The following is a 19,957-nucleotide window of genomic DNA, read 5'->3' on the forward strand; positions in this document are numbered from 1 at the left end:
TCAATCTAGTTGACAATCAAAATTAACCATCTCAAAATTAACTCATCTCTTAAACTAATAGTATAGTTATGAGTTAATTAACAACAGGGATGTGTTCTGAGAAATGTATTGTTAGGCAGTTCTGTCATTGTGTAAACATCACAGAATACTTACAGAAAACTAGATGGTATAACCTCCTGTACACTAAGGCTATCACTTATTATTGACAATCTAAACATAAGCTCTATTACCTAATAAGTCACCACAAACCTGAACAGGAAGCTATTGTACTGAACACTGTAAGCAATTGTAACACAATGGTAGTTATACATATATATATAAGCATATCTAAATATTAAAAAGGTACAGTGAAAATGGTATAAAAGAAACTTACTATAACTTTATTTCATATACTTTTTAAGTTTTTTAACTTTTTGACTCTTTTGTAATAACTCTTATTAAACCCAAACACATTGTACAGATACACAAAAATATTTTTGTAAACTTATTCTGTAAGATTTTTCTATTTGTAATTTTAGTTTTTAAATGCTTTTGTTAAAAATTAACACATTAGCCTAGATTTCTTTACACAGCATCACCATTAACATGTGTGTAATGTTTTGTGCAGAACATTATGACAGCTAAGACATGACTAGGCAAAATAGTCTCATGGGACCACTGCTATGTATGCAGTTGGTCCATCATTGACTGAAAAGTTGTAATGCAGCACGTAACTGTACATTGTAGCAGAGCCTATTATTATAGAAAGAAGTCATTCCTTCAAAAAACATTCATCAAATATTTACCAGGTGTCTCCATTGTGCAAGGCTATGGGGATCAAAAGATAAAACAAGTCACAACCCATGTTCTCAAGAAGCTGAACCTAATAGAGATAAGATATGCATCTATAGAACCATAATTCAAAACAAAATGTGATAAGGAGCTACAGACTTTTAGAGTGGGAGGAATGAGGGTAGCGTCATGGGTGAGAGTAGCTTGTGAATAGATTCACTGAGGAACTTGAACAGATGGACATGTAGCTAGGTGAAACCCAGGTGAGGCTTTCCAGACAGAACAAGCAGAAGCATGGAGGTGCAGGTGTGCAGGGGGTCTCGGAGGATATGGCAGTTTAGGCTGGAGTGCAGAGCACATTACTGATACGTTGGCAGGCTGTGAATTCTGGACTAAAGAGTTTCTAACACTTAATAAATTAGACATCAGGAAGTCATTAAGAGCTTCTCACAGGGACACTTCTATAAGTGTGTTGGCTAGGTTAATCTTGCAGTGGTTAAAAGGACAGATGAAGAGTGAGGGTAACCTGGCTAAAGACCAGATTGGAAGGTGATAGTCCAGGTGAAAGGTCATAAAGCTCTAGCATGGGGTGATGGTACTGGGGAAGGAAAGGAGGAAATGGACTCTGAGGTTGTTATGAAAGTTGAATCCACAGAGATGACTCAGAAGTCTTGAGTGTGAGCAACCAGTGACGAAGTGGGGAGGGCTAAAGAGTGAGTCAGGAGACAGGCTTCTCTCTGGCCTCTGTCCACCTTACTTTGTGGTCCAGGGAAAGTGGCCTTGTCTTGCTGGATTTCAGTTCTCTCATCTATAAGCGATTGGGGTTCATAACTAGGTTAGCAGCATCTTTAAGAGAAAAATCTGAAACAGTATTTCTTTTGATGCTGAAAATCCCCAATTCCATTATTTGATGTTTCTTCTTTCCCTCTGCCTTCCGCTTTTTCCTAGAATTGTCATTGGAGGCTGTACATAAAGCAAGCAGAACTCCCGTAGAAATGTGAGTCAAGTCAGGGAATAATACCCACTTTCCCTTCCTCATTCTCTTTTTTACATCTCTTGTTCCTTCCTCCTCTCAGAGACCAGTGATCTATGGGGTAGCTATGTGGGTTGGGAGTGGGACACAGAGAGTGTTGGTTCTAGGGCAGAGCCAGAACATTTTAGCCTACTCCCAAATCCTTCAGAGTCCAGGAGATAGAGACCAATGTAACTGAATTGGATTTAAGACATCTTCAGGGTTCTGGGATTTAGAGTGGACTTGAGTCTCCTTAGTCATGAAAACCAGCATGGTTTCCTGGAGGTATCCTGGACTATGAAGAAGGGGTGCACTATTCCCTCCCCTTCTCTCACCCTCACTCTCACCACACACATAAGGACAGGACTTGAAACCATAGGGAGCAATTCCGGAGTCCACCAATCTGGGGCAGGGGCATGTTTAGACACACTGAGAAACTGAAGCAAAACCATCATTGCCCTTCTCCAACAGCTTCCCATTTCTCCAGAGAAGTCTGGGGGAAATAACATGGGTTCCCAAGAAACTGAGTAGGCACCCAAGAGTGGATTTGGTATTAAGAGATGACAACAGGGATTTTGACATTTTTCAACCTCTAACCTCCAGACCAAATGGAAGCAGGTTTCAGGGGTCAGAGGCAGGAATGACAAGGAGGTCTGTGATCCTTCTGACACTACTTACCTGGATCTAGGCCAAACTTCACAAAGTAAGGACACCACATAACTGCCTTCGCTTTAAACTCCACCTGCAAACTCAGGGGGCCCCAGGTCCCTGGCAGTTCTGACCCAAGAGTGACAGAGAACTAAGAAAAGCATTAAAGTTATGATAACAATTTTATTAAGAGAGAGATAGAGAAATACAAATTAGGACCAGGTCAAAGAAGAAAAGTATAGGATAAGGTCTGGCTGGGGGTTCCCAAATATGAACTCCTGTGTCCTCCCCCACTGGAGTTGGCATGCATCACCCTTTTGGCACAGGATATGTAACAATAAAACAGGTACTGCTAACCAGGGAAGCTTACCCAAGCTTCTGTGTCCAGAGCTTTTATCTGGGTTTTATGAAGCAGAAACGATTGATTAAATCATTGGTCATGTGACTGAATTCAGTCTTCAGTCCTTCTTCCCTTCCTGGAGGCTGGGTTGAGACTACATAGCTAAAAACCCCAACAGGCTTATCACACGGTTGCTCTTTCTGTCCTGATTGGCCCCCTCCTGAGTCATCTTATTAGCCTAAATTATTGGGGCCCACAGTGAATAACACAGAGACATGCTTATCACTTAGGAAATTCTAAGAATTTAGAGGCTCCCTCCCAGGAACTTAGGATGAAGGTCAGCCAAATTCTTTATTATATAATAAAACATTAGTGTGTTTTTATCTCAGACAGGGAGAAAGGGGGATTCTAAAATTACTTTTACTTTTATATCAGCACAACAGATAAAATAAACATGTATTGAGTACCAATTGCTTTGTATAATAGCTCTGCGTAATAGGTATTATTACTGCCATGGAGCCAGCTGTGGCTGAACAAAGTAGTTGTCCAGAGTCATATGATTGCTAAGTTGTGACGCACACTCAAAGACCCATATGATTACAGAGTCCATGTTTTCACCCCTCAAGCTGTTCTACTCCCACGAACTAGAATAGCATTGTCCATTAAAATTGTCTGCAATGAGCTGGGCATGGTGGTGCACACCTGTAATCCCAGTGACTCTGGAGGCTGAAAAAGGAGGATCCTAGGTTCTTCAAGGTCAGTCCTGGCAACTTAGCAAGACCCTGTCTTAAAATAAAAAAAAAAAAAAAAAAAAGAATTGGGGACATGGCTCAGTGGTAAAGATATAGCTCAGTTCTCAGTACATAAAAAAAAAAAAGTCTGCCATAAAAGAAATGTTCTATATCTGTGGTGTTCAACCTCTAGTCACAAATGGCTACTGAGTACTTAGAATGTATACTGTGCAACTCTGGAACTGAATTTGAAACTTTATTTAATTTAAACTTATATTTAAATGATCTCATGTGGTTAGTGGGTACCATATTGAACAATCAGGTCTGGAACATGAAATATAAAAAAATTGGGGAGGAAATTAAAATGCATGTGAAAGATTCTCCAACAGGAACTGGATTTCCTTTTTTGGTGGATTCTGTACTATAGCTAGGGTGATATGAACCCCCACTGGCCCCAGAATGTCTAAAAGACCAAAGTAAACTTTTTATCCCAACTTTCAAAATAGTTTTGAGTATTCTGGAGATATAAGACATTAGAAAAGGAATCAGGGTCAGGGGTGCTAGTTTCTTGAAGATTCTAGAACATCCTTAGCATTTCATTTACTCATGTTCTCTTTTGTCTCTTTAGCACAAATAATTGCAAATCCAGATGCTAGAAAAGAATAGAGCTTTGCTCAACAAATATGTTGATCAAATAAAATAGGATTTGTGGCCGGATGGAGGATAGAGCTAAAGAAAATTAAAAAGATACTGCTTATAGAAAGTGGTAAAGCAGATAGAGGACAAACCTACTGGGAGAGAAAATAATAGGAATTAGAAGGTTAACCTTGCTTCTGGCTCAACCTCTAAGGTAGAGAGGAAGGAGAATTCTTGATTTCTTGTAGCCAACATAAGAAAGTTGGTGACTGACTAAATCAGTAAAACATGGAGATGTGCATGTGCAGGCATAGAGTTGAGGACTGCAAAAGAAGGAGGGTTAGAAAGGTTGAAACACTAAGGCATTAGCAGTCTAAGACTTCAGATCAATTCCAGCATAAATTAAATTTCTTGGAAATTATTTTAATCCCATGCCAAAACAAAGAGCCAACCCTTAATCTTGTGCAAGCTAGGTCCTCTTAAAGATGCAAGATTATTAATTCTTTTTTGCAATACCCATCCATCCATACAACTACCCAACCATCTAGCCATTCACTTGCCCATCCATCCATCCATCCATCCATCCATCCATCCATCCATCTATCCACCCATCCATCCTTTGATAAGTGAGAGCACCATATAAGGTCAGTGGTGAAGTTTAGATGAGCTGGTTGGTGTTCTAGGCAGCAGGCTCTGTTTATTGGTTCTGCCAGATACAATGCATTTGGCAAAAGACATGTAGGTGTATAATGCTATTTATTTTGGTATCCTAGAGCTCAAGGTATGCTTCAGAAAAGCACTTTCTAATCACTAGTTGTCTTGAGAATTTGCTTCCATGTAACTTTTAAAGTTCTTGGGGGCGGGGGGAACATCTCCAGTAAAAGGATCCATGTCATCTCCTTATGCCTTTTCATGTATACAATATTTAACATTTTCCTCTTACTTCATTGTCAATCTTTACAATTTAATTGTCTCTCTGGAAATAGGCAACTTGCATATATGATTTAAAATTTTTTCATGAAAACACACAGAGAAATGAACTAACTTGAAAAGAACATAATAGAAGCTAACACTATGTGACATTTATTCCATTAGATAGTTTGCAAACTTCTGGTTCTTTTAGCTTTTTTTGTTTCATCTTGATAATTGCTTCTGCTTCAAATCTGTTGTTTATAAATTTTATTTCATCATAAAGATCTCTGAGGAACTGTTAGAAAACTAACATACTGTACTTTCCTCTGAACATTTATTGACATAATTCAAGTGCCAGAAATAAACAGAAGAGTTCCAAGAAGTAGCAAATACTTTATAGCCTAAGGTCCTTCCAATGGTGCCTATGTGAAGTCCTCACCTGGGCTTCAGGGCCTCCTGAGTTCCACCCTAACCACAACCCATCTCCCACTTCCCCTACACCCCAGTGTTCTAATTGACTTCTCTGAATTCGCTCTTGCCTTTTGCAACTCATTTCCTGCACATCACTCCTATTTAAATCCCAGGAATGTTCGCATCACTCCTATGAAAAAGACATTAATCATGATGAGTCCTAAGGCCTGACATGATCTGCCCCTGCCTATCTCTCCAATCTGCACTGTCCATAGAAATAAGATGTGACAAAAATGAGTCATATTTATGAAAAGTTACAGTAAAAAAGCGAAAAAGAAGCGAAAAAGAACCTAGGGGGGCTTTTTCACTGACCCACATGCCCAGTCCATTTTATTTCTTATTTCTAGACAGGGTCTTAAGCTAAATTGCTGAGGATCTTGCTAAATTGCTAAGGTTGGCCTTGAACTTGCAATCCTCATACCCAAGTATCCTGAGTTGCTGGGATTACAGGTGTGCACCACCACGCCCTTCTTAGTCTTTTACTATTAAATATAATGTTAGCTGTATGTTTTTTGTGGATACCTTTATTAGACTGATGAAATTCCCCTCCCTTCCAAGTTTGCTGACAGTTTTAAAAATCAGGAATAGATGTCTAATTTGGTCAAATGTTTCTTTTGTCTGTTTAATACGGTGAATTACATTGATTTTTGAAAAGTTGAACCTGTCTTGTATTCCTGAAATAAATTCCACTTGGTAATAATGTATTTTCCTTTTTATGTATTGTTGAATTTAATTAGCTAAATTTTTGTTAAAAACATTTGCATCTCTGTTCATGAAGGGTATTGTTATACTATTTTCTTTTCCTGTGATGTTTTTGCCTGGTTTTGATATCATGGTAAAGTCGCTTCATAGAAATGAGTTGGGAAATACTTAAATTTTCTAGAACAATTTATATATAATTGGTATTATTTCTTCCTTAAATGCTCAGTAGAATTCACTGCTGAAGCCATCTGGGTCTGGTGTTTTCTTTATAAGAAAAATAAATGCATTAATACATGTAAAGTTCCTAGAACTGTGTTTGGCTTATAGGAAGTGCTGAATAAATATTAGCTGTTAATTACCTAATTATTATCATCTGCATTTTACAAATGAGGAAACTGAAGCAACCAGGATTTCAAATATTAGTTATTAATATTTTCATCTATATGTCCAGTTAAAGAAAAGGAAATGTGCAGGGTCTGGTGGTGCACTCCACTGCAGCTCAGGAATCTGAGGCAGGAGGATGATGAGTTCAAAGCCAATCTCAGCAACTTAGTGAGGCACTAAGCAACTCAGTGAGACCCTGCCTCTAGATAAGAGGGTGGGGACATGGCTCAGTGGTTAAGTGCTCCTGAGTTCATCCCTGGTACCAAAAAAAAAAAAGTGTGTGTGTGTGTATATTTTGGAAAAATTAGAATATTTTGAAATTTTAGGGAAGAAAAAAGATCACCACTATTAACATTTTTATGCATTTTCCAATCTTTTCTAATTTATGCTTGTTTATATTGTTATTATTATTTCTATTATTCTGTAATACTTTGTTTAGCATTCAATTATTAACATTTTCCATGTCCATACAAATTCTTAATAAATATAATTTAAATGATCACACATTTCTATTATATGGTCATACTATAATGTATTTAACCATCATTTTGTATTTTTATGATTTTTTCCCTACTTTCTTTGCACAGCAGAGCCAAGCACCTCTTTCCTGCACTTCCATATGTACTTACATAAACATCAATACAAACTCTCAAAATAATTCCTCCAGGCCTTCATTGTAAGTATGGTTTGCTTGCCAGGCTTCTAGATGTTGGAATATGTCCAATCTCTACAGTTTACCATGAATGTGTTTATGCTTCTCCCTCCTTCCCTTCTTCCCTTCTCCCTGTCTTTCCTTTTTCCCCCTCCCCTTCCCTTCTTTTCTTTCTTCCACACTGATAACATCTAATGCTTACTATGTGCCAGGCACTGTATTAAGAGCTTTATAAATGATATCTTAATAAAAATAAGTATCCTTATCATCATCCCTATTTAACACATGAGGAAACTGAAGCAGCCAAGAGGTCAAGCAGCTTGTCCAAGGTCATGCAGTAAGGAGCTGCAAAGCCAAGACAGGTCATCAGGTTCCACAGCCCACATGACTAACCACTATGCTTATTGTCTCCTGATTTGTACCTTTGAACTTTTTAACCTGATTCCCATCCCCCACCTGGGCTGCTGACTCTGAGAGGTTTCAGTTCTGTCCCATATCACCTGCATATATGTGTGTCCTATGCATATATGTGTGCATAGAGAGGTCCTGGTAGTATTTCTTCCTATTCCTTTGACTTATCCATTTCTTGTTTTGTTTTGTTTTTTTTTTCATCAATTACAAGTAAAAGGATTCTTTTTTCTTACTTTGTAAATGTGTTTTTGTGAATATGATATGTTTTAAGTGGTTCATACATTCAATTAAAACCTTTCTGAAAAATAAGGAGATAAAATTGGAAAGATAGAAAAATAAAGATGAAGCAAAAAACCATGGCAGTTTATATACATCGGTAGCAAAAAAGTATACAAGTTGCCCAGGATCCTAAAATATACAAGAGTAAAGAATCACCATTTCTTTTTACCATTACCTTTAAAAAGGATAATTCTACCATAGTCAACAAGATTTATGTTTTGTGTTGTGACTTCAATAGCTTTTTAGTGACTCTATTCTAGGAAATAAGGATAAGGAGAATTATTACCAGAAAGATCTTCCCATGTGTTCTGTTCAATTGCTGAATCTTTCTGGGGGTTGTATGTCTGTCTGCTTTAGTTGTTTTTCAACAAAACCGTACTCAAGAGAAGCCGTAATAGAACTTTTATTCCGGGTTACTTCTTTTTCAGGGCTGATCTCTAACTCTCCACCATTACTTTCCAGGAGGACACTGGCATTAGACCTTCCAAAAGCAAACCGTCATTTCCAGACTTCTTCACATGCAAGCCTTGCTTTAGCCTGCTCACTCGCCTCTGCCTAACAGACTAGTCAAATAGTCAGTGTTCCCTTCCAAGTTGTTTCCTGATTGTTTTTCCGTATGTGGGTTTCCCCTAACTACCCGCAGTGCAGACATCAAACACAAATCACAAAGCAGCTGAAGTAGCAATAATACCCATTGCTATTGCTACTTCAATCTGTCACCATTTGTGAACGAAAAATAACCGATTTCATTAGTTTCCCAAGGAAAATGGATCTATTTTTTTTTTTTTTTTCTTTTTAATTTGATGGCTAAACTATCAACAGCCATCGACCCTTGTGTGGGATGTTTTACAGGGCAGTAACCTCAAGATTACCTTACCTTTCACTTGGCCTGAGGTCTGACTTTCTGCTCGAGTTCAGACTGATAGCGAATTGAATGAAAAACTACCGGATGGGACCAGGAAGAAAACTGGAGGATGCGGGCATCGATCCCGCTACCTCTCGCATGCTAAGCGAGCGCTCTACCATTTGAGCTAATCCCCCACCGCTGGGCACGGCTGCTTATCTGTTCCTCTAGAGAAGGGACAGAGCAATGAGACGTGAAGATAATTCTCTTAAAAACCACTTTTAATCTTGTCTAGTAAGTGAAACCAAAGTAACAAAAGTAAACTGCCCCTCCTTCGAGCCGGAGTCGAACCAGCGACCTAAGGATGGCCACGGAAATGCAACCTACAGTCCTCCGCTCTACCAGCTGAGCTATCGAAGGGAGCGGGCAGCTTGCTGGTCGGCTCGTTCCCATAACATTGCCTCACTTTCTAGACTCCGAGCGTTGTGCGCCCTGTCTTCCTGATTCCCAGGGTCCGGGAGTACAAGACCTCTCTTCCCATGCACTTCCCACCTCCTCGCGGAAGCCTGAGTGGGCCCCGGCGTGGCTGACGCTACCCCGGGCTTAGGAAAAGTCCCTTCTGCCTGGGACTTGGGCGCAGTGGCTCCTTTTTGGGACTCGGTGGCTCGGGAAACGCAGAGACGGTTAAAGAACAAGCACAAGGCCACCACCACAGCCGCACTTTGAAACTAACTGGCCCGAGCACGTCCTCGCTCTGGGATCGCAAAAGGTCACACACGTGGCGTGCCACAGACCCAAGGTGGAGCCAAAGTGCTCCTGTTTGTTGGAATGCCATTACTGAACGAGGGGGGGAATGTTGAAAAGGGGCTGTCATAGGAAGCCGGGGGAAAAAACAAAACACACCAGTCTCCTTCGAGCCGGAATCGAACCAGCGACCTAAGGATGTCTCTTGCGAGGAAATCGGCTACAGTCCTCCGCTCTACCAGCTGAGCTATCGAAGGGACGAGAACACCCGACGCGCCCCCTGAGATTCAACACTTAGGAGTCTGAACGCCCTCGTGGTTGGCTGAGGGTATGAGCATGCGCACTTCGAGGAGCAAGGGGACGGAGTACGCGCCCGGGTGAGGTTATACGCGTGCGCAAGAAGACAGCCCCGTCCCCGTTCTGCCCCGCCCCTCTCTGCCTCGGTTGCGATTGACCGGGGAAAGGGCCCTAACCGGGTGTCCCGGGTCGGCTGTGCCTAGATTCTGCGACTCCACTGCCTGATTGTCACAGTCTTCCTTTGCTAGCCTACGTTGCCCATCTGGGTAACTGTGAGGTGTCGCCTTACTACAGTGTCATTTCGGAGGCCCTTTCAGGAAGCCTTATGTGGAGGGCCAGTGGCGCAATGGATAACGCGTCTGACTACGGATCAGAAGATTGTAGGTTCGACTCCTGCCTGGCTCGCTCTTTTTGTCACTTCAGTTTTTAAAACCAAAGTTATTACTTCCCCCTGACCACCCCAAACCACAGATGGCACAGTAGTTAGATCTTTGCAATGTAAGCCTCACTTGGATCCCAGAGAGCCTTGGCTCGCGTTGCCCTGGCTGCCCTGGTGATTTCCAAGGCCCCGGGCGAGGCTGGCTGCACGCGCGCGGCTTCTGGAAACCGACTGCCCCACGCAGAGCTTGATGAAATCCCAGCGCTGCTTAAGATTCAGCTCAGATCCTCGGCTTTTGTAAATTATTTTAAGACATCACAATCAAAAAGTCACTAAAGAAGACCTCTCTCCTCTCACACTGCAGGGAGGCAGGCAGGGGAGAGTTAAGAGTACTTAAAATGTCTTTTTGATCCTGTTCTTACATTTAATTTTCACAAAAGATATTCCCTCCCAGATAGGCCTGAAATCCTGTTACGTTGGCCTGGTTTTGTAAAGTCATAGTCAAAGAGGGTCAGTAAATTGTTAGTGGCTGGTGGCCATTCTTCTGTGATATTCTGCCGACTAGCTCCTAGCCCTACATAAAAACCTAATGATTGTTCTTTTAAGCAAGGTAGCATGATACTGGTTTGATTAAACTAAGTTTCTATATCGAAGTTATTATTTTAATCTTATTTGTAGAGGAGGATTTGCAACTGTTTGTTACATCTCCTGATAAGGTAGCAATTCCCAAAAATAAAAGTTTTAAGGAAATGTGAGTACAGGAAGAATAATGTGAAGTTAGGGGGAAAAAAAAAGAGTGATTAATTTCATAAAGTGGGAATGCAGTTTCCTTAAGTTGCTTAAACTTGGTCAAAAGAAACTAAAATATAAGGGGAAGGGCAAGTACAGACGATTTAGACAAAATAATGGTGGTTTTCGTTTTTTGTTTCCTAGTGAACCTATTTGCCAATTTTGCATGTAACAAACTGAGGTATCTTTAAAGTTACATAGTGTTTCTCAAGAGTTAAAAAAAAAAATTACCTCCGTGGGATTTTGGAGAGATAGGTTACACTCCTCCAAGTTCATGGACAGAACCAAATAAATTAGGTTAAGAGGAAAGAGCCTTTGTCTTAGTCCTACATTTTCCCATTTTACAATGGTGGTAAGCAAGGCATTTATTATCTGCAGAGGTCACAGTCATGACCATCATCGCAGGTAGAAACCATGACCCCTTGCTATGTCCCCTTCTTCTACAGCCAGTCTAAGTAACAGATTTCAAGACATGCATGATTTCTGGCTCTTTTACTTGTGGCAAAAATCCATACAGAGCTAGTATAAGCAAGAAAGACATTTATTCTGATGATACAAGGGTATTTACCCAGGAAAGCTAGAATGAAATGTACCTTGGTCTCCTTAAAGTCTTTTCTCAGTGCCCCTCAGCTCCTGTATACATGGCTCTAGTATCATGTTGAAAAAAGTTCCTGAGTTTTCCTTAGTCTGTAATCGTGAGACTCCCTCCTATTTCTCAGGCCTTACTGCAAACATTTCCATAGTTCTGGTCTCATTTAGATCTTCATTCTCTGTATTCAGGGGGCAGGATAACACGTCTTATTGGGCATATTTGATTGCATTCCTTCCTTCCTTTCCAGGAAGAAGGCATTGAAAACAGTATAATAAAGATATACAAAAAAGGGGAAAAGATTGGTTACAACATGGCAGACTATAGTAGGTACAATCAGTAAATCAGAGCTTTTAAATAATTTCTGGGAGGTGGAAAGCAAATGACACTGTATGGATATAGCTTAGAATAGAGAAAACTATAGTTTAAAATATACATTCTGCAAGTTAACAGAAACAAAAGCAGTAGAGTTCCCAAGAGACTTCAGGCACAGAGGCAGCAGTGAAGAGGTCAGTTGTCCACAGCATGGTGCAGCTGTTACTGAATTTGTCCTCAGAGCTGCCGAAAGAGCTGCTTAAGCAGAGTAGATTTGCTTGGAGAGATCATGGATGGGTATAGGATGGGGAAAGAGGTAGAGCAAATTCTAATAATATACATGGAAACAAAAGAAGGCCACCCCATCTCACTCTTAGAATGAGTCTCTTCTTGAGTTGGTAGTTTGGAGGATCTTGGTCCAGATGGCCACTCTCCCACTATGCACCTATAAATGAAAAAGACTGCATGTCCCCAAGACCCAGCCATTCTATGATATGAATCATTGTAGTCCTTCATTCATAAATATGAAAACATGTTTACCAGACAATTGAGAGGAAACAACAACTTAAAAAAAGAAAGTTCAAGATGAACAAATTAAGTAAATGACCCAGGAGGAAACAGATAATGTGAGGAATAGAACAGAACTATGTTTTTGAATGCTAATGGATATCCTCAGAGACATCCAAAGGGTATTGCAACAATGAAAACCAGAACACAGTGATATTAAAAGGAGCCACTAGAGAATAATAGAGTTCTTGAGAACTTAAAGTGCAATGGCTAAGGTGAAAAATAACATATCAGAAATGACTAAAGACCAAATTTGAAGAAAGGGACGATAAAATGGAAAATAGCTCATAAGACACCAGACCATGGAAAGCAAAAAATATAAATAGGAACATAAAAGATCCAGAAGACACAATAGCTATCTAATAAGTTCTAGAAAGAGAAAGAGACAATTTGGAGGAAGGAATGAAAGAAAGACATTACTCTTCTGTTCAAAAGGGCCACCCAAACAGTATTAGATTAAAAACAAATGTGCTTGACACAGACTCCTGAAATTTAAAAACTTGAAAAATAAAGGTTTTCATGGATGGAGGAACAATAAAATAAGTGAAAAATCAGACTAGCTACAAAGGAATAAGAACTGGATTATGATCAAACTTCTTGGATTTAGAGGAAGTAGAGCAAGGCCTTCAAAGTTCTATGGGGAAATAATTTAGATCCTTGAATTGCCTACCCAGCCTAGATAGGAATCACATGTTAGAACAACTACTTAATACTTGCAAGGTCTCTAGGATTTAAATTTTATGATTCCTTTTGAAATGAATAATAATTTTAAAAACATTATTTGAGGATGTTGAGGATGTTATACCAAAGGGTTTTTCCCCAAGATGGGGAAGCTGAGGCAGAATTAAAAAGCAAATTTTTCCCGGGGAGTAATGTGTGAGTAGAAAAGGAAAGGACACAAGATTGAGTAGGAGTAGCCATCAAGCAATGATGTTGACTTCAGAGATTCTGCCTGCCCCCTTGGTAGCTCCAGAGCAAAGATTTCCCTTTAGAGGAGTCCTGAATTAGGCAGAAATGATTTGGCTCTTATACCACTGCCTTGCTCAGTCATTGGCCAGAGACTGATTATCATCAGAGGATCCTGTAGACTGTCAGTTAACTGTGCTTCTTGCAGCTGGGCAATGAGTCCTTTCCTGAAAGGCAGTCTAGCAGTATACCTCTGTATCTGCCACAGATGTACTTTGGCAAAACAAAGTGAAAATCCAAGAAAGAGTAATACACATGATTTAAGACAAAAGGAAACCAACTCAGGAACTCAAAATAAACCTCAGGTTGACAGTGCTACAGTTTGAATGTTTTTGTCCCCTTAAATATTCATGTGTTTAATGCTTGGTCACCAGGGTGGTAGGTGGTATTGGGAGGTAGTAGTGAGACCTTTAAGTGATAGGGCCGTGAGGGAGGTCCTTAGGTCCTGAGGCATGCCCTTGGAAGGAATTATGGGACACCTTTCTCTCTCTGACATCATGTCCAGGGATGTGATCCTCCTTCCACAGTCACAATTGTTCTGTCATTTGCCATGGTTGACATTGCCAGAGACTATACCATGCTGTTTGGACTGTCAGTCTCCAATACTGAGAGCTTAATCAACATCTTTTCTTTATCAACTTTCCTGTCTCAGGAATTTCATCATAGTAGCAAGTTCTGATGAATATAACAATGATGCCATATGTTAAGGAAACAAGACTGTGTGTGTGTGTGTGTGTGTGTGTGTGTACACATGTGGGTACACACAAATCAGAGGGCTCTGGGAAGATTATCTTTTAAGAAGAAAATGAATTCTTTTACAATAGCAAATATGATTAAGGACCTGGAAAACCTCACAGATACTAAAAAATAAAAAAGTCATATGTTACTTTTCTCAGACAGATACTTGGGAACTTCTAAAAAATACAAAAAGAAAATTAAAATATTGCCCAAATGTAAAGCAAATTGTGGTGTGACTCAATTTTTTTTTTATTGTAAACAAGTGTGGTACAACTTGTTTCTTTGTTTGTACATGAAGTAGAGGCATACCATTTGTGTAATCATACATTTACATAAGGTAATGGTGTTTGATTCATTGTTATTTTTTCCTCCCCCCCCACCTACCCCTATTTTCCCTCTATACAGTTCCTCCTTCCTCTATTCTTGCCTCCCTCCCACCCCCCATTATGTAACATCATCTGCGTATCAGCGGGATCATTCGTCCTTTGGTCTTTTGAGATTGTCTTATCTCACTTAGCATGATATTCTCCAATTTCATCCATTTGTCTGCAAATACCATAATTTTATTATTCCTTATGGCTTAGAAATAGTCCATTGTATATATATATACCACAGTTTCTTTATCCATTCATCAATTGAAGGGCATCTAGGTTGGTTCCACAATCTGGTTATTGTGAATTGAGCAGCTATGAACATTGATGCGGCTGTATCTCTGTAGTATGCTGATTTTAAGTCCTTTGGGTATAGGCCAAGGAGTGGGATAGCTGGGTCAAATGGTGGGTCCATTCCAAGTTTTCTAAGGAATCTCCACACTGCTTTCCAGAGTGGCTGCACTAATTTGCAACCCCACCAGCAATGTATGAGTGTAACTTTTTCCCCACATCCTCGGCGATGTGGCTCAATTTTGAGAAATCAAGGGCACATGTTATGAATTGAACTATATCAGTCCCCTCTACACATACACATAAATTCATTTACCAAAGATCTAACCTCTGGTACCTCAGAATGTGACTATATTTGGCAATAGAGTATTTAAAGAGGTACTTAAGTTAAAATGGGGTCATTAGGGTGGTCCTTAATCCAGTATGGCTGATATCCTTTTAAAAAGAGGAGATCAGGAGGTAGATATGCACAGTGAGGTGGCCATGTGAAGACCTGGAGAGACAACACCCATCTGCAAACCAAGAACAGAAGTCTCAGAAGAAATCAAATCTGCTGATATCTTGTTCTTAGACTTCAAGTTTCTGAAACTGTGAGAAAATAATTTCCGGTTGTTAAAACCACTCAATCTGCAGCATTTTGTTACAGTAGCCCTAGCAAACTAATATAGGGATTGTGAGGAAAGAGAAATTTGCACTTTTTTCATTCTTTGATTTTTGGGTAACCATATGCAAGTTGTTCCATATAACACATGTGGAGTGATAATTATTACCTAATCTAGACATCTAATAAAAATTACTTAAAAGTGAAAGAACTGGTGCCCAAAGATGTGAAATAACTCACATCAGGTAACAGAGTTGAGGAGTGACAGAGGCAATTTCAAATCTCCTCAGTCACAGCCAGGACCAAACACTCATACATTGCTGGTGGGGTTGCAAATTAGTGCAGCCACTCTGGAAAGCAGTGTTTGGTCTCCCTGTCCCCATTTGGACACTTAGGTTAGGGAAACTGGACTAATGACCTTGGGAGGAAGATTGTTGAAAGGCAGCTTCTGATGCCAGGTCAGACAATAACCAAGACATTCTGGGATTAGCAAAGTGTTCCTTTTATTAACACATATGCTATTTGTCACCTCTAAAACCCAAAAGTCAAATCCCCACAATGGTTCTCTGGGGAACCATTTGTTATCACAAATTGTGATAACACAATTTGTTATCAATGGTTCTCTGAGGAAATACACCAAGACTCTATGATATCTCAAGACACAAACCATTGTTCAACTTGAAAAACTATCTTACACATATGCATACTAAAGAGCTTTCCAGTTTTTCCTACAAGCTGAGGAAACCTTTTTACAGATCAGGAAACTATCCAGAAAGATTAAATAATTTGTTCAGAAAGATCACCCAGGTTGGGGAATTAGGGCTGAGCTCAGGTTTGGATATTCCATGTTCATGGCTTTGTCTATTTTCGTACTGTCTCCAAAAAGGATGTTTGTGAGAAACCACAGAGAATATTTCCAAGATCAGAAAGGGAACCAGACACACCGAGGTCGGATGCCATTGCTGAGCCCACCCACCCTCACAACGAGGACGGAGGACGGTAGCTGAGCCTGCCCTCCTGCCCCCCTACTGCTGAGGGACACTGCACCTGCCTCCGTGCTGACTCAGTGCACCCTCACTGGGAATCCCCAGCTTCTGTGGAGGCTAGTGCAGGCATTTTGAATTATTCCTGAGGGTGTGGCCACCATTATTGGAAGTGCGACTCCCTTCCTGAGACACCTACAGGAGACTGGAGGCCCTTTGACAGGTACCTCTATTTACTCACTTACAGCCTACACCCTTCCCCATCCTCTTGTTCACAACTAGAAATACTGTAAATAGTAATCAAACTGATCCTGTTTATTTTAAAAATGTTAAAATCTTTATAGGTGCTCTCTGGTTCAGGGCTGCATTTTCTCTGTATTGGGTGCTACTGGTATTGATCTCCCCTTCAAAGGAGAGGTAGTGGAAAACTGCAGGTTCATAATAAGCCTGCAAGGGGGGAACTTCAGTATCCCTAATCTTCACTGCTAGAGGGGAATATATAGAAACAGTGGAAGAAAGTGTCCCTTACAAACCAAGATGCTATTGTGAGAGAATCCAATGACAGCATGGCAATAGAAATGACAGAAAAAGAGTTTAGAATCTGCATACTTAAAATTATCCATGAAGCAAAAGACGAGATAAGAGAGCAAATGCAGGCAATGCCTGACCATTCCAGTAAACAGTTAAAAGAGCAGATGCAGGAAGCAAAAGAACACTTCAATAAAGAGATAGAGATTCTGAAAAAAACCAAACAAATACTTGAAATGAAAGAAATGATAAACCAAATTAAAAACTCAATAGAAAGCATCACCAACAGAATAGATCTCATGGAAGTCAGAATATCAGACAATGAAGACAAAATATTTAATTGAAAATAAAGTTGAACAAACTGAGAGGATGTTAAGAAATCTTGAATGGAACCTCCAAGAATTATGGGCTATCATAAAAAGACCGAATTTAAGAATTATCAGGATTGAGGAAGGCACAGAGATACAAACCAAAGGTATGAACAACCTGTTCAATGAAATAATATCAGAAAATTTCCCAAATCTGAAAAATGAAATGGAAAATCAAATACAAGAGGCTTACAGAACATCAGGTGCACAAAATTACAACAGATCCACACCAAGACACATTATAATGAAAATACCTCACATACAAAATGTAGGATTTTAAAGGCTGCGAGAGAAAAGCATCAGAGTACATATAAGGGGAAACCAATATGGATATCAGCAGATTTCTCAGCCCAGACTCTAAAAGCAAGAAGGGCCTGGAACAAAATATTTCAAGCTCTGAAAGAACACAGATGCTAACCAAGAATCCTACCCAGCAAAACTAACCTTTAGATTTGACAATGAAATAAAATCTTTCTGTGATAAACAAAAGTTAAAAGAATTTACAAATAGAAAGCTTGCCCTGCAGAACATTCTCAGCAAAATATTTATGAGGAGGAAGTGAAAAGCAACAATACAAGTCAGCATAGGGAGGAACTACCCTAAAGGAAAAGCCAATCAAAGGAGAAAACAAGTCAAGTAAAAAACCAAAAATAAGCCAAAATAACCAGGAATACAAATCATATCTCAATAATAACCCTGAATGTCAATGGACTAAACTCAATAATCAAAAGACATAGACTGGTAGATTGGATTAAAAAGAAAGACCCAACAATATGCTGCCTTCAAGAGACTCATCTCATAGAAAAAGATATCCACAGACTAAAGGTGAAAGGATGGGGAAAAACATACCATGCACATGGACCCAGTAAAAAAGCAGAGTTTCTCCATCCTCATATCAGATAAAGTGAACTTCGAACCTAAGTTAGTCAGAAGGGATAAAAAAGGACATTTCATACTGCTTAAGGGAAACATAAAACAGCAAGATACAACAATTTTAAATATTTATGCCCCGAACAATGGAGCATCTATGTATATCAAACAAACCCTTCTCAATTTTAAGAATCAAATAGACCATAACACATTAATAGTGGGGGACTTTAACACACCACTCTCACCACTGGATAGAGCCTCCAAACAAAAACTGAACAAAGAAACTATAGAACTAAATAATACAATAAATGATATAGACTTAATGGACATTTACAGAGTATTTCATCCATCATCAAGCAAATATACTTTCTTCTCAGCAGCTCATGGATCCTTCTCCAAAATAGACCATATGCTATGCCACAAAGAAGCCATTAGTAAATACACATTCACAAAAAAGAGAGAGATCCTACCTTGTATCCTATCAGACCATAATGGAATGCAGTTAGAAATGAACAATAAAATAACAAACAAAAACTACTTATACACCTGGAGACTAAATAATATGCTATTGAATGATGCAATGATAACAGAAGACATCAAGGAAGAAATTTTTAAAAATTCTTAAAGGTAAATGAGAACAATGATACAACATATCAAAATCTCTGGGACACTGAAAGCAGTACTAAGAGGAAAATTTATTGCATTGAGTTCATACATTAAAAAAATAAAAAGTCAACAACTAAATGACCTAACATTACATCTTAAAGCCCTAGAAAAAGAAGAACAGATCAACACGAAAAATAGTAGAAGACAGGAAATATTAAAATCAGAACTGAAATCAATGAAATTGAAACAAGAGAAACAATTCAAAAAATTGACAAAACAAAAAGTTGGTTCTTTGAAAAAGTAAACAAAATTGATAAACCCCTAGCCACACTAACGAAGAGGAGAGAGAAAACTCGAATTACTAGAATTCTTGATGAAAAAGGAAAGATCACGACAGACACCATTGAAACATGTAACATAATTAGAAGCTACTTTGAAAATATATACTCCAACAAAATAGAAAATACTGAAGATATTGACAAATTTTTAGAGATATATGATCCTCCCAGACTGAATCAGGAAGACGTACACAATCTAAACAGATCAATTTCAAGCACCAAAATAGAAGAAGCCATCAAAAGTCTACCAACCAAGAAAAGCCCAGGACCAGATGGATTCTCAGCTGAATTCTACAAGACCTTTAAAGAAGAACTGATACCAATACTCCTCAAAGTATTCCAAGAAATAGAAAAGGAGGGAACTCTTCCAAATTCATTCTATGAGGCTAGTATCACTCTGATACCAAAACCAGACAAAGACACACCAGGAAAGAAAACTTTAGACCAAAATCCCTGATGAACATAGATGCAAAAATCCTTAATAAAATACTGGCAAAGCACATACAAAAATATATTTAAAAGGATAGTGCACCATAATCATGTAGGGTTTATCCCAAGGATGCAAGGTTGGTTCAACATCTGGAAATCAATAAATGTAATTTATCACATCAATAGACTTAAAGTTAAGAATCACATGATTATTTCAATAGATGCTGAGAAAGCATTTGATAAAATACAGCACCACTTCATGCTTAAAACACTAGAAAAAATAGGAATAGTAGGAAATATCCCAACATTATAAAGGCTATCTATGCTAAGACCACAACCAACATCATTCTTAATGGAGAAAAACTGAAAGCATTCCCTCTAAAAACTGGAACAAG

At 39.2% G+C, this 19,957-nt stretch overlaps 4 non-coding genes across 4 annotated transcripts; 1 reads left to right on the plus strand and 3 right to left on the minus strand.

Moving 5' to 3' along the window:
- Positions 1-8,917: 8,917 nt before the first annotated feature.
- Trnaa-agc (transfer RNA alanine (anticodon AGC)) lies at positions 8,918-8,990 on the minus strand. Its single transcript has one exon. It is a non-coding gene; the product is annotated as a tRNA-Ala (tRNA).
- Positions 8,991-9,123: 133 nt separating this feature from the next.
- Positions 9,124-9,213, minus strand: Trnay-gua (transfer RNA tyrosine (anticodon GUA)). Its single transcript is given in 2 exon segments — positions 9,124-9,159; positions 9,177-9,213. It is a non-coding gene; the product is annotated as a tRNA-Tyr (tRNA).
- A 488-nt stretch (positions 9,214-9,701) lies between these two features.
- On the minus strand, positions 9,702-9,794 carry Trnay-gua (transfer RNA tyrosine (anticodon GUA)). The gene is made up of 2 exons: positions 9,758-9,794; positions 9,702-9,737 (listed from the first exon to the last, which is right to left on the minus strand). It is a non-coding gene; the product is annotated as a tRNA-Tyr (tRNA).
- Positions 9,795-10,166: 372 nt separating this feature from the next.
- Positions 10,167-10,239, plus strand: Trnar-acg (transfer RNA arginine (anticodon ACG)). The gene has a single exon. It is a non-coding gene; the product is annotated as a tRNA-Arg (tRNA).
- Positions 10,240-19,957: the final 9,718 nt, after the last annotated feature.

Source organism: Sciurus carolinensis, chromosome 1, assembly GCF_902686445.1.
Source record: "Sciurus carolinensis chromosome 1, mSciCar1.2, whole genome shotgun sequence".
NCBI lineage: Eukaryota > Metazoa > Chordata > Mammalia > Rodentia > Sciuridae > Sciurus > Sciurus carolinensis.